Consider the following 16509-nt stretch of genomic DNA (forward strand, 5'->3'; position numbering starts at 1 on the left):
TTGCTAGTTGACAAGAAGTCAGTGCTCAAAGGTCTGGAACCCCATATTTCCTGGACTACTTTCAGAAATCTGAGGCTTTCTGGTCTGCCCTGATAAATTATCATGATGTCTAGGACAAAGTTGAGGTGATCCTGATCTTTTTTACACAGAATTTTTCATTTTTAGCCTCTACATACCCACATTAAAAAGAGTAATAAGGGAATCGAGCATTAGCACAGAGGGTTAAGCACACATGGCACGAGGTACAAGAACTGGCGTAAGGATAATGATTCAAGCCTCCGGCTCCCCACCTGCATGAAGGTCGCTTCACAGGTGGTGAAGCAGGTCTGCAGGTGTGTGTCTTTCTCTCTTTCTGTGTGTGTCTTCCCCTCCTCTCTCCATTTCTCTCTGTCCTATCCAACAACAATGACATCAGTAACAACAACAATAATAACTACAACAATGATAAAAAACAACAAGGGCAACAAAAGGGAAAATAAGTAAAGAAATATTTTTAGAAATTAAAAAAAAAGACTAATAAATTAGAAGATAGGGAAAGAAAGACCAGAGCACCACTCCATAGTATGTGATGCTAATTATTGAACCTGGGGCCTCACATGTGCAAGGAATGTTGCACTGGTAAGCCATCTCTCTGGTCAATAAATCATTCACATTTTCACTTGAGAAAAAATATTTAATAAAATTTACTCTTGTCTCACTGGACACACCACTACATCTGATTTTTCCAAGGTTATCTTTATGAAGTCAATAATACCTTGGCATTAGTCATAATATTAACATTATTTCTTAAATTATCTCAAAAATTTAAAGTTTAAAAGCACCTTAAATTGCTGTAATAATGTTAAATTATTTTATATATTACTTATTAATTGTATTTATTTTATCTTTATTGACATTAATGTTATCTCTGGGGATCAGCACCTGTGTATTCACCACTCCTAAAGCCCATTTTTTCCCTCCCTTCTTTTTGATAGAGACAGGGATAAATTTAGTCAAAGGAGATAGATAGGTGAAAAGTGAAAGAGAGACAGGTACAGCACTGCTTCACCACTTGTGAAGCACAAGTGGGAAGAGGGGACTTGAACTCAAGTTCTTACTCATGATAATGTGTGCAGTCTACCAGATGCACCACTGCCCAGCTCCTGTTCTAGTACTCCAAGTTAAGAAAAACCCTGTCAAATATTGGCAAGCAAGTTCTAATGAACTTGACTTGTGGGTGTGTATGAAAGTAATCCTCCTGGGAATTCCCAAGTCAGGGTTGATGGCAGTCTTATAATATTGGAGATGGACTGCATATTAAATTACTTCATTAGAATTCCATGATGTATGTAGAAACTTAGTTATCATTATCTGAAACATTACAGATCATAGGATCAGCTAGGTATCACTAGGAGACATGGCCAATGAAATAATGGGAGTCTTATTTATTTGTTGCCTTTCTTTGTTTACAAACTGTAAGAGATGTTCACCCTCTTCCTTCTTTCCTCTTTGCACCTAACCTTGCCATGGCTAGCCTTTTCCTCACTAGATCACTGACCTTTAACTGGCAGGAGTGTTCCTATGGGGGCAAGGGATGCCTGTTCTGGGGTGATGCCTTCCCTGGCATATGAGGCTTTCCTCACCTACTCACATGGCAGTGAACTCCAGAGTGACAGATGTAGTTCTGCAAGTATAAACTTGAGAGATGATAGCTGCTGAGCTAACTGGTAAATTCAGTGATTGGTGATAGCTTTAATATTTTCCTCACAGTTTGTCTGAGATTTAGTGACAACCAATCCACCAATTAGTTGCTTCACTGAAGACAACCAAGAGTTGGTTATGCACACAAAGCAAAACCACTAAGAAAGCAAAATGAATACCATGCAGAGGGAGAAAATAAGTCAAAGCAAGGAAGCAAGCACATCAAAGTGATAACCATGGGTGAGCTCCTGTGGTGGGACCCTTCTGCATTTTCTAAAATATGTAACCAGCAAGCACTAATTTTGTAATAAGAACCAGTTTTTCAAAAGTCTTTTCAGATGTGTTTGCACTTTAGGGGGTAGATTTAGGATTGTGTTTATGTGATGTCGTCAAGCTTAACTGATTTGGTAGTTTCTCTGACAACAAAGTTTTAAAATTTAAAAACCCAAATACAAAACCCCCAAATATGCAGATGTTGAATTTGACCCTCAGATGAATAAAATCTTTGTTTTATTCTCATACTGAAGCAACAAGGAGACAGTCTCTACCCGACTTCACTTCTTAATACTATACAGGACAAGATTAAGAAGTATATTTTAAGATGCAGATGAGGGGCTGGGTGGTGGTACACCTGACTGAGTGCATATGTTATGAGTGCACATGAGTGCATGGATCCTACTCCCCATCTGCAGGGGGAAGCTTTTTGAGTGGTGAAGCATTGCTGCAAGAGTCTTTCACCCTCTCTACCTCTCCCTTCTCAATTCCTCACTGTGTCTATCCAAAATAAATCAATAAGAGAGAGAGATGAAGAAAGGAAAGAAGGAAGGAAGGCAAGAAGGAAGGCAGGCAGGAAGGAAGGAAGGAAAGAAAGAAGGGAAAAGGGTCAGCAGTGGTGTAGTAGGTTAAATGCATGTGACCAAGTACAAGGAACCAAGTTCAAGTCCCCACTCCCCATCTGCATCTGCGGGGGGGGGGGTGTCACTTCACAAGTAATGAAGCAGGTCTAAAGGTGTCTGTTTTTCTTTATCCCTTTCTAACCTCCCCCCTCTCAGTTTCTGTCTGTCCTATCAAATTAAATAGAAGGAAAAAAGTGGAAAATGACCACTGAAAGAGGTAATTTTGTATTGCTGGCAATGAGTCTCAGTAATAACCCTGTTGGGGGAAAGAGAGAGAGAGAAAGAAAGAAAGAAAGAAAGAAAGAAAGAAAGAAGAGAAAAAAGAAAAGGAAATAAAAAGAGAAAGAAAAAAATGAAGGGAGGAGGGTAGAAAGGGAGGATGGGAGAAGGAAAAGGAGGGAAGGAGGAAGGAAGAAACAAACTAAAATTTAAAAAACTGAATTTATTTAAAAAGAAAGAGAGGAAGGACAGATGGAAGAAAGGAAGGAAGGGAGAAAGGAAGAAAGAAAAGAAAGAAAGAAAGAAAGAAAGAAAGAAAGAAAGAAAGAGAGAAAGAAATAAAGAGAAAGGAAGAAAGGTAGAGAAAAAGATCAGAAGATTGGCTATATAGGTGACTACACAGTAGAGTGCAGGTGTTGTCCTGAGTTTGATCACCAGCATTGTATATGACAGACTGATGCTCTGGCTCCCCCTTATTCTTTCATTCTTGTTAAATAAATGATTAAAAAAGTCTTTTGTTTAATAAGAAAAGAACAGCAGGAAATAAGTACACCTAAGTACTAATTATTTTCTCTTCCTCATTCCCCATGTACATGATTTATTTGCTAGTCCAGAACTGAGCTTCATTGTTTTACTACTCTCTCCCCCTATTAGTGGCCCTAAGAATTAACTTGAGAACAAGACACATTCCTAGTTCATACTCCCCATCCCTGGAATAAGCTATTAAATTTTCATGATGTGACTTCCCACTATGCCCTGGGCTTACCTCTTTATAATTATAAGCACTTACAAGCACGGGGTAATATGGAAGGATTTCCAGTAGGGTGATAAGCTGTTTCTGTAATGTCCTTCTACCTTTTTTGTTCTTTTAACTGAATAGATTCAGTCAGAGAGACATGATCCTCCTGCTCAGTGGAGGAAGCCAGTTAACTGCAAGGACCTGACATGCAACTTCATTTTGTCTATACTCATTCCTCATCAAGACCTCTAAACTTTTTTTTTATATATAAAAAGGAAACACTGACACAAACACAGAATAAAAGGAGTACAACTCCACACAATTCCCAACACCAGAACTCTGTATCCCATCCCCTCCCCTGATAGCTTTCCTGTTCTTTAACTCTCTGGGAGTATGGACCCAAGGTCATTGTGGGATGCAGAAGGTGGAAGGTCTGGCTTCTGTAATTGCTTCCCCGCTAAACATGGGTGTTGACAGGCCAATCCAGACTCCCAGCCTGCCTCTCTCTTTCCCTAGTGGGGCGGGGTTCTGGGGAATCTGAGCTCCAGGACACATCGGTGGGGTTGTCTGTCCAGGGAAGTCTGGTTGGCATCATGGTAGCATCTGGAACCTGGTGGATGAAAAGAGAGTTAACATATAATGCCAAACAAATTGTTGATTAATCATGAACCTAAAGGCTGGAGTAGTGCAGATGAAGAGTTGGGGGAGTCTCCATTTTGAAATAGTGTCTACTTAGGCTTAGATACCCTCCTCACCTTTCCTATCATACTTCCCTCACTCACTTCCAAGCTATCCTCATGAAAGCAGGGACTACAAAAGCTGAATAAGGGCAAGAGACTGGCATACTTTAACAATGACTCTTTAGTCACTATCAGGCCACCCCATCAGCTGGGGCCCTAGTCAGGGAGTCCTGAGTTTCCCAAACAGACATGATGGGCCTAGACCTCGAATAACTCCCTCTCTCCATTGTTACCAGTCATCTCTATCAGGAACAACAAAACAGACCCCTTTGTGGGCCCCCATAAGACCTTGCCCTCTTCTTGGATCAACAACGGTAGAAAATGTTCCATCCTCTGAAAGAAGGCTGGACAACATGCTCTATGCTACACCTGAGGAAGATGGGTCCTGAAACTGGGGCAACTGGAAACATTCCTACTGATAACCACAGAATGTGAGCTCGAGATCCAGAGGTCACATAGGCTCCTAAGCTGAATATGGGCTCCAGATCACATCAAATTGACGGGATTTACAGTCAACAATATTTATACACCTTTCCCATATTTGGGAGCTACTCTCTCCCCAATCCAGCTTTCTGGTCCTTTTTTCAGCCATGACATCATCTCCCCAGACAATAACTTGGATCAACCTACATATCAGATTTCAGGCTCAGGAAAAAAAAAAAAGCCGGTATAGCCACAGGCCCTTTGGAATATAACTAAGACTTCTAAACTTATTCAGACTTGGTCCTGTTCCTTTCACACTACCTCCATCAGAGCTTCAAAGGGCAACTTCTGGACAACCAGAAATCTGTGAGGCCTGTGAAATAGATGCTTGTTGACTTCCAGTGTGAGTTTCTGGGATGTAGATCCCAATAATGTAGAATTAAGGTGGAAGCCAGTCTTTGGGTTTCTGGGTTATGTCCTGGGGAAGATGTCAAGAAAATTATGGTAGGCTAAAGTGCTCTTAATGCTTTGAAGAGTTCACTGTCTGTGGAAGACTTAAACATTATTCTGTTAAGTCTAGCGAGATAGTGTGTTGGGTAGGGTGTGTATTCTAACATGTGTGGCCTGGGTTCAAGTCTCAGCAGCATCTAGGGAAGTTTCATCTGTGATTTCTCTCCCTCTTGCTCTGCCTCTCTGTCTGAATGAAAAATCTGGCCAAGGAGAAGTAAAATCACACATGCATGAGATTCCCCAGTTCCAAATAAATAAATTTTTAAAAATAAATAAATAATGAACTGAATTTCTCTAATGGAATATATATGTGTTACCTGATTGAATTTAACAATAGGATTAAACTATTAATAAATTTATAATAACGACATTTTCTTTGAGACATTAAATCACCTATAATCTTAGACCAGGGAGAATAGAAGCAACTGGTTGTGCCACTATATAAGATACAGCTATATGTAAATAACACTAAAGGACATAAATTATGGTGAAGTCTTGTATGATACAACAAATCTTAACAATGGGATTTTCAAAGTCAACCAAATTTCCAAATATCTTCATTATAACAACAACTATCTATTGCCTTCTTAAACACTGACAGTGGAAACCTTTGTCATTCTCTATAAAAGCCATATTTCTCCCAGTTCTGAAACCTCTGGGGTGGGACTTGATTTCCTGCATGCTTCTCTCAGTTCATACCAACTGATACTGCATCTGCTGATCTCAGTCTGAGCAGTACAACCATTACTATTTCAATATGTTTCACTTCCGCTTATGTCCAAGATGCCAGGCATGGGATGTCCACCCTCCAGCTTCATTAATCTGATGAGATCTTTCCTAGCTCATAGGACTCCTTAATTCCCTTTCTAGTAGTGCATCTCCTAACAAAGTCTTAAAACCTAGATATAGACCACGGTCCATGAGATGGGGCATATGTACACATGTATCTGTAAGTTATGGGGAAATATATACTTTAAAGTGCATAATAGTTTGCAGTGAGTCAATAGAAGTAAAGTAGAAAAGTAAATATATAAAAAAAAGAAACCATAAAGCACCTAATCAAATAGTTTCTACTTAGACCTAGAGATCCTCTCACCTACTTCCTATTTCACTTCCCTCAATCACTCCAAGGCTAAATTTGCCAAAGTAAGGACTAAAAAGGCTGGATAAGGGCAAGAGATTGGCATACTTTAATGACTGCACTTTTGGTTACTACCAGGCCACCACATCACCTGGGGCTCTAGTCAGGAAATCCTGGTATTCCAACACAGACATGGTAGACCTAGACCTTTAACAGATCTCTGTCTCCACTGTCACTGGTCATCTCCATCAGAAAAAAAAAAAAACATAATAAACCCCTTTGTGGGCCCCTACAAGACCTTGCCCCCTGTAAGGATCAACAATGGTAAGGACTGTTCAATTCTTCAAAGGGAGGTTGGGCCAAAGTACTCTACCACTCAAGGAAGATGGGTCCTGAAATTAGTGCAGCCTTGAATGTTCCTAGTCATGACCACAGAATGTGAGCTCAGACCTACAGGGATGCAGAGGTTACACAGGCTCCCACACTGAATATGGGACCCAGATCAAATAGATGGAGTTTAGAATCAACAATATTTATATACTTTTCTCATATTTGGGAGCTACATTTTTCCCTGATCTGGCTTTCTTGTCCTATTTCTTTTTTATTTTTATTATTTATTTATTTGTTTGTTTATTTATTTATTTAAAAAGGGAGAAATTAACAAAACCATAGGATAGGAGGGGTACAACTCCACACAATTCCCACCACCAGATCTCTATATCCCATCCCCTCCCCCTGATAGCTTTCCCATTCTTTATCCCTCTGGGAGTATGGACCCAAGGTCATTGTGGGTTGCAGAAGGTGGGAGGTTTGGCTTCTGTAATTGCTTCCCCACTGAACATGGGCATTGACTGGTCAGTTTTATCCTATTACTAACTATAACACCATCTCCCTGGACAATACCTTTGGTCCACATGCATGTTAGCTGTTGGACTCGGGCAAAAATTAGTAAAGTCATAGGCCCCTTGTAACATACCTAAAATAGACCTACTAGCTTTTTCTATAATGGAGACCCAAATCTCATCTGCTATATTCTTGCCTTTAGGTTTCTGATTATTTAAAAATTTATTCTGCTTTATATCTTAACTCTTTTTCAGCCACCAAGTTGTAGACACTACCATCATGCCAACCTGACTTGGGCAGACAACCTCACCAGTGTGTCCTAGAACTCCACCTCTCCAGAGCCCTACCCCACTAAGGAAAGATAGAAATAGGCTGGGAGTATGGATCAACCTGCCAACACCCATGTTTAGTGGAGAAGCAATTATAGAAGCCAGACATTCCACCTTCTGCAACCATAAGGATCCTGGATCCTGCTCCCAGAAGGATAAAGAATAGGAAAGCTCTCAATGGAGGGTTGGGGTACAGAGCTCTGGTGGTAGGAACTGTGTGGGATTCTACCCCTCTTATCCTATGGTCTTGTCAGTAGTTCCATTTTATAAATAAATTGTTTTAAAAAGTATCATTATTGTTTTAAGCATCCAGGGAGGTGACTCAGCAGGTAGAGCACAGACCTTGCGTGTGTGAGTACCTAGGTTTGATTCCCAACATCACAAATGACAGAGCAATACTGGCCCCCTTCCCACAGCTATCTTTCCATAGAACTCCACTTCACTTCTCAAATGAGAATGAGACATTCTCTTCCTTTCTACTCCACAGATGAATGATATTATGTGCAGAACATCTGCATTATCACTTTCCCCACATATAAATTTTTATGGTAACTTAGGTCAACTGACATTTGCCTTCATAGGTGATTGTGAGGTCAAGAACATGTTGCCCTTTTGAATATGGAACCAAGATCCACATTCCCTCATATAGTGAGCCTCATCTTAGGTGGCTAGAAATGTATTCAGTCAAGTGGAATCTCAGGCTCTGTACCAGACAGTATGGTCTCATCATTCATCCACTGCTGATGTTCCTCCTCAGTTTATGTGAGCCACCTTTTTTCCCTTCTCCAAGAGCATGGAGATGATAATGTCTTTGAGATCTCCCACTCCATCTTTAGATAGTGGCAGTCCAATTAAGCTGCTATTAATAACTCTACATGTCCAACTATGATCAATGGCTAAAAAAAAAAAAAAAACTGATGTCCCCATGGGGTAGAATTCAATGCAGTTACTAAATATAATATTTAAGAAAAGAAATTCAACTATCCATGAAATAGTTGATGACATATTAGTAAATGAAACAAGGAAATAGTCACATAATATATATAACATAATCCAGAGACACCATGCACACACACATGCAGGCACAGAGAAGGACAGCCAGAGAGATAAATGCCTCAAAACTCTTAACTCCAACTCTAAGGAGCAATTTTTTTATGTCCTTTTATTTTGTCTTGTGCTATGTAGAAGGAGGACTATTACTGTTACTCAGAAACAAAATGCAGAGAATTCAGGACATGGTACAACACCATTGTTTTCAGCTGGATCATTGAAACACTGATAGTAGTAGTGGGCACCCTGACTCCTCTGGTCTCCCTCCTTCTCTGCTTCTTATTTGATTTTTCCATCCTCTTACACATTTCTTAACTCCACCTTGACATTTCTAGAACTTTACATAGGAGTAGGTTTTCACAGGACTCAGCACAGATCGTAAATGAGGTTTAATATTTAGCTAGTATTCAGTTCATCACATATAAGTTATTATTTATAGTTTAAAAAAATAAACCCCTATCAAGAATAAAAGGAACATAAAATCTTTTAGGTTTTCTCTGTTTTATGGAGATCAGAACACATCATCATCATATCATCACCAATTCAAAATAAATAACATTAAAAACAGAGAAGGCAGGGTTGCCAGGGAGGGGACCCAGTTTTAGAGTGCAGGACCTGCATGTGTGAGGTCCAAGTTCGAGTCTTAATACTTCAATATGCCAGAGTGACATTCTGGTCTTCACAATATATCTCTAAATAAATAGATGATATGTAGATGATATAGATAGGTAGATGATAGATAGATCTATAGATATATTTGAAAAATTAAAGCAAGGGAGAATCAAAAAGACAGTGAGATGATCTTTCTAGATAAAATCATAGGATGCCAGTATAAAGCATGAAATAGATGGATAGAATAGAATGTGGAGGGTTGAGGAGCCCTTCTGGAGCCTTTTGGAAAAATAGCCGTCAGTTGCTACAGGAAGGGCTTCCCTCCTGTCTGTTGTCTTGTCCTAACATCAGCTTTGGCTCTTTGCCCTCTCTCTTTCTTAGGTGGGAGCTCAGCTGTTCTGGGCAACAAAGAAAGTAATTTAGATGCCCTAGAGCTTTGCTTTTATGGTTCTGATGCAGAGCATAAGACTTAATTTAATTTGAAAATAATATAGTAAGATGAAAGAAAATCCCACTTGAGCTTCTCATTTGAAAACAAGAGGTAAGAAAGAAAGAAAGAAAGAAAGAAAGAAAGAAAGAAAGAAAGAAGGAAAGAAAGGAGACAGCATGAACCTGAACCTCAAAGAAAGTCCTCTAGTCAATGGAGGCAGATAGGTCCAGATGTTTTTCCCATCTGTGTCTTGTCTCTTCTGTCATAGGAGCTAGATGAGGGAAGGAGACACATAGCAGAAGAGCCAGCCAACTAGCTGATGCTGCCCTCTTATTAAGCTCATGGTAATTTCATAGCATCTAAGTTCTGACTACCCTTAGTAGATTTGGGAGAAAACAACCTATATCCCTCTTAAACTAGTTCCATGGAATGGAATTTTGTTACTGTGCAAACTTGTACCCACGATTGATTGAATTTGACATTCTGAATGTCTTTTGCATGATGTACTAAGGTAGTGTTTTTGAAAAATGTCAAGATCTGATCCTTAGTGTGTGGTTTTTCAATGTCCAAAGTATTCCCACTTCTCAAATTTCTTTAAAGAAGCAGGAATGTGGTGCATTTCTAGGTTTTCTTTATTTCAGATAAATCCCCAGCTTGTTACAACAGACCTGAATGTATTCCAAATCAACAATTCATCACAATGATATAAAATAAAATAAAAAACACAGGATGGTATCCAAAGTAGCTGACTTCAGTTCAACACAAACTATTCTCTATAGGAAATGAGGAACGCAGACCCGCTTAACATTAAATGGAAAGTGTGTGCTACCCTCTTGTGGACAAAATATAAACAACAACACTGAAATAGACTCAAGATTGTCTCCTTTCTTCTGTATTAACAGTTAGCACTTGTATTGTCCTGGGCTCCTGCATGCCATGGTGACCATTTCTATAGTTTAGAACTTGGATCCTAAATTATCATTGCCAAGAAATCAAAGTATTAGTACAATATTAAGTAGAGTCTACTGAGAAAATTGTGGAACATAAATCCCAGAGACCTATAGGACATAAATTGTAGAACATAAATGCCAGAGAGCCCACCCTGTATCTTTGCTTTTGATTCTTACCTACCTAGTCTTTATTTTTTTTTCTAAATGCAAAGATATTGTTGGTTTTGTTTGCATGATTTTGGACACAGAGACTATTAGGTAATATTGGTAAGGTTAAATATACACAGTGTCCTGTGAAGTTGAATGTTTGACAATCAAAGAAATTGGTTTATTCTCAGTAACTTTCCCATGAGTGTAAATGTTCTATGTTTTTCTACTTAATGTTGTTTATATCGATGCAAATATATTTCCCATATGCCATGGTCCATGAGGAATAGCATTCTAGAGTGTGGAAGGATGAAAGCTGTTAGCACCGATGAATGAAGTAGAGGAAGTTATAGAATCACACTGTCTTCCAGTGGGCAAATATTCAACTACTTTTCAAGAATGTCAAAAAACACTGGCAATGGTAACTATATATAAAGAGAAACCGTGAGAAAAAACAGATTTCTAGTATGAAGTTCTGTGGATGCTTTTTTGTTGTTTTTGTAAATACAAGGAATGATTCCCAGACTTTACCTAGTCTATAAAGGATGTTTGCAAAAGGTTTTGAGGGGGCAGGTGGGGACAAAACTGGCTAAGCACACACTCTACAGTACACAAAGACCCGGCTTTAAACCCCTGATCCTCACTTGCAGGGGAAGACTTCACGAGTGGTGAAGCAGGCCTTCAGGTGTCTCTCTGTTTCTCTCCTTCTCTATCTCCATCTCCCCTCTCAATTTCTCTCAGACTCTACCCAATAATAAAAATAAATAAATAGAGAAAGTTTTGTATCATGTGCGCTCAACCAGGTGCACCACCACCTGGTCCCATATGGACAAGGTTTTGTAAATCCTACTCATTTATGCTGGACATAGAGGTTCTGGTTCTAGTCTGTTTACAGAATACTGAATGGTTCTCCTGCCCACTAGAAGGTTAGAAGAATCCAGTGTTAAAAAGTTCTTTCATCTCTTAAAGATATTTCTAAGATATCTACCACAAGCTAAGAGTCTGGTTCATTCCCTCAGTTTTTTTTTTCATTAAGCTACATTAGAGATGTGTGTGTGTGTGTGTGTGTGTGTGTGTGTGTGTGTGTGTGTGTGTGTGTGTGTGTGTGTGTGTGTGTGATGTCTCTTTTCTTACTCATGACAAAATTACTATGGCTTTACCTGCCCCTAACTTAATACTACTGGCAAGATATTAGTTAAGGAGACCATGTAAAGTTGACTTTCACTGTATAATAAAATGAAAAGGCCATTGTAAAAGTTTACTTTTACAGTAGTTTGGTTCATCCTGACCATTTCTGGTTTGGTGTGAAGAAGTGGCTCATCCAAGTTGTACAGTTTGAAATATCCAGTTGAAACTTGAAGACTACACTCTATGGTATGTGTGTGGGGGTTAATACCTTTCCAATCAGTACAAAAAGAGCTCAAATATCTTCTCTAGGTAGTAAAAGATATCTCAGTGGATAGAATTCAATCCTTACTGTAAAAGAGGCACTGGGTTTGATATCTAGCACCACAAAGAAGCATCATGGACAGCAAGGGGATTGACAGGGAAGTGGTGAATTGATGTCTCTCCATCTCTCCCCTTCCTTTCTTTTCTTCTCCTTCTCTCTAGGGATATAGAATTGAAAAGAAAATTGAGTCGGGAAGGCCATTCATTAGTATTGTGCATGCACAAAGTCCTCAGATGATTTCTCAGTGCCACATTAAAAAATACATTCTTCATATGCTATAGAAAGATTTCAAAGATTGGGATACCACCTTCCCTACTAATTCATTCACTTCAGCACCTAAATTTTCATTATAACATTACATACACAATAGAGAGTTGTTCTTGGATGTTCACTCTCACAGTTCTGACAATACTGATGTATTGACACAAAAAAATGACAACAATGGTGACAATAGCAATAACAAAGGCTGTTGCCTGAGCAGGAATTTGTTCTTGCACTGGCTATAGGGAGGATGGGAAATTTTAATGATGATGATGATGATGATGATGGAGACAGAGAGAAATTGAGTGAGAGAGAGGAAGAGTGAGAGAGAGACTAGCAACTTGTTCCACCACTTAAGCTTCCCCTTCTGACAACTTTCCAGGAAGGCCGGGGGGATTGGGAGGGCTCATATCTGGTTCATCACAGATAATAACTTGTAAGTTTTACCAGTTGTGCAACCTTCTAACCCCTAGGGATGGGAAATTTTATTAAACATATTTGAACAACTATCCTAAATCAATACTTCTAGACCAATTCTACTTGTCTCTGTGTTTGTCTCTTGTTTCTTGATCTCACTCCTTGGACGTTTTTTGTGTGTTCTCTTTTCTTTTTACCACTATATCATGTGGCCACAAAGTACACATGTACTGTCTGAAGAAAGGTCATTATTTCAAATGATTAGCAGAAGTTTAATAGAAAAGTTCATAAAAGTGTGCCATACTACCTACAAAGTCACTAGTGCTATAAAACCTCTAAAAATGCTTTAAAAATACTCAAATATGATGTGAAGTGGGTACCTCCCATATTGCAGCTTTCCTAAAATTTGAATATTTTTGGTTTCCATGTACTTTAAGTGAAAGGTGAACTTTTTTCATACTCACAAGCATTTTCTCATGCCATGTTTTGGGTTCTGTACTTTAAAATGATTTGCATCACACTTATATATTGAATTTTAGAATAATTGGCAGTCATTCTCATCTCTGGACAAAAATAGTGGTACTCAACAGGGACACAAGGCTCAAGACTGTCCAAAAAGTCATGTACAGTCAACATATTATGTGCGTTTCTTCTAATATTTGAAAGATGCAGTTGACATAAAAGGAAACCTGGGAGCCAAAAGCATTATAGAAATTCTTAAAAGATTTTAGGAACAGAAAGAATTATACCATTTGTTGAATGTATTATAGAGTAAATGGTATGATGAGGTTTTCCCCTGTCTTTATAGTAGTTTGGTTGGTCATGTCCATTTCTGGTTTCATGTGAAGAAGTGGTTCATCCAAGTTGTGCAGTTTGAAGTAGTCAATTGAAACTTGAATACTGCACTATGGGGTGTGTGTGTGTGTGTGTGTGTGTGTGTGTGTGTGTGTGTGTGTGTCTTACATAAAAGCCAAAGTGTAACCTGGGTGGGTTTTGATAGAAGACGGGTATATTTCATAAAATGAAAGGCTATATGACAAGTGGTCCACTTGACATTTATATCCAGTTAATATGAGTTCAGAACTTGGGAGATTGGTTGACGTTGGTGATAAATGCCAAGTCTGATGCCATGAGAAGAGATGATGCCACCAAGAAAAGACATAGAAGGAATGAACCACAAACTCTGCATCATGGAGTCGTATCCACAGGGAAGTAGGTGAATTAAAGGGGGGGGGGGATGAACCTCTTATCCACAGTTGATCCAATAGACAGGAGGAATTTCACACTGCCTGTCCCCCTTATATATCTGGAACCTGAAATACATGGATGAACTACTTGATCAAGGTCATACATCAAATCAATATCCAACTCACAACCATAAACCATGGTCTTTGTCCACTAATTATGGCTCTGTGCTCCCATAACCTTAGGTACAAACTTTCTACCTTCCCTAATCCTACTGTTTGTTCTTCATCCCCAATAGACAAGAATAGATAAATAAACTGCTGGCAGAGCGCTCGCACCCCTTCTCGGTTTCTATCTCTATCAGTCTAACACTTCTTGTTCTCTAAATGAAACTGTCCCATATTAAATCTTGTTGTTCTACTGCTTTCAGGTATATATTTGCCCTAGTTTATGGATACATGTGAACATATGCTCTATCTCCTGGAACCTGGTATATATCTAGGTTTTGGGACTTTGTTAGGAAGTGAACCACCTGGGATGGAATTCGAGAATACTATGAAAGGAAAGGTCTCACCCGAGTGATGAAGCTGAAGGGTTGTCATTCCACACATGGAGTCTCTGGACACAGTCTGAAGTGAAGCGTGCTGGGGTGGCACTCGTTGCGTTGATAAGGTTGCAATCAGCGAATGCAATATTATTTGATAAGAATTGGGAGAAGCATACGGGAAAATGGGCCCTACAGTAGGGTCCCAGGACTGGGGGAAGTTTGGGCTCTATAGTGGAAATGTGAGGTTCCTGCTGTCTTAGGGTTCAAGAAGACAATGGATAGTTACTGTTATCATCACATTATTTGGTAATTGGGCTAACTTTGAAAAGTCCCTTTGTTAGACATACAATCAATTTTCCCCCCTCTCATATTAATTAAATAGTAATTTATATGACTACAATTTAATAGATGTGTACATAAACACCATTCCCATTACCAAAATATTGTGTTCCATCCCACCCATCCACCGCCACCCTCACCCCCCGCTGGCCCAGGAAGCCACATGTCCACCAATATATACCTGAAAGCAGTAGTACACTAGAGTTTGCAGTGAGTACCCCCCAACACTTCATCTCCACTATTCCAAGCTTTGGGTCCATGATTCTTCAATGATTTGTTTGGCTTTGTATGTTAACTCTCTTTTCAGCCCCCAGGTTCCAGATGCCATCAGGATGCCGGCCAGGCTTCCCTGGACTGAAGACCCCACCAATGCATCCTGGAGCTCCGCTTCCCCAGAGACTCACCCTACTAGGGAAAGAAAGAGGCAGACTGGGAATATGGACCGACCAGTCAAGTCCATGTTTAGAGGGGAAGCAATTACAAAAGCCAGACCTTCCACCTTCTGCAACCCACAATGACCCTGGGTCCATGCTCCCAGAGGGATAGAGAATGGGAAAGCTATTGGGGAGGGGATGGGATATGGAGACTGGGTGGCGGGAATTGTGTGGAGTTGTACCCCCCATCCTATGATTTTGTTAATGTCCCTTGCTTAAATAAATAAAAAAATAAATAAAAGAAAAGAAAAATATCTTGGTGTCTGCAGAAGGTGAGAGGGCAGACTGGAGGGAAGCAGGAGTCAGTATTGGTTTTCTCATTTAATTAACTACATCCAGGAGAGCTAATGCCATGGGCAAATCAGTACAGGCCAGTAACATGCCCCTGAAAAAATCCTTGATGCTCATTTCTTCAACCCATTAGTGACCAGAAGAACAGCCTCATAAACCCTGGTCAGTCAAAGTCAAGGGAAAAATGTGTATAATTGGAAAAAGGTTGAAAACAATCCTGGATAATAAATTACACTTACTCAGTTCCTTGGTCCTTCCAACTCAACAGCTAGCATCACATTTCATAAGGGAGCCATGGAGAAGAGGCAAATGCTGAGTGGGAAGCCTGTTCTTATTAGACACCAGAGGGAGGCCTCAGAGATTAGTGAAATCAGTTGTTTACTTAGAGTCCTAACTCAAAGGGTGCGTCATAGCAAGAGGAGGCTTTGGCTGTCCGCCTTCCTCACAGTGCAGTGCAGGGCCCCCCACTTGGATAATTATCTATAGAAATGTTGGCAGGGAGAGTTTGACAAAACTTCTGCTAATTAGGTGTCCTGATAATCTTCTAAATTCCCTTCTGAAGAAGCCACTTACCTAACTTTTTTCCCCCTTGGATTGCCTGGAGCTATAATCTTCCCAGAGAGATAACTATTCAACAAAGGAAGATGAGGGGGAGTTCTCTTGCTTGAAGAATCCATGTTCTTTAACATGTGGGTTTAAGAACAGAAAGGCCTGCACACACAACCATGCCTCATGTGAATTGAAACCAGATGGAATGCATTCATTGGGGAGAGCCAAGCCTTAGTTGGTCAAAGAACTTGAAATGTATCTTCCTTGTTTACTTGGATGAATCTTTGGGATGTTTGCTTATGCCACTGCTAGTGATGCGTGTATTTGACCATTCAGTTCTGCTCTCTCAAGGAATTATGGGACTCATATTTTCAAGTACAAAATGAG

The sequence above is a fragment of the Erinaceus europaeus genome, chromosome 7 (genome assembly GCF_950295315.1).
Source record: "Erinaceus europaeus chromosome 7, mEriEur2.1, whole genome shotgun sequence".
NCBI classification, from domain to species: Eukaryota; Metazoa; Chordata; class Mammalia; order Eulipotyphla; family Erinaceidae; genus Erinaceus; species Erinaceus europaeus.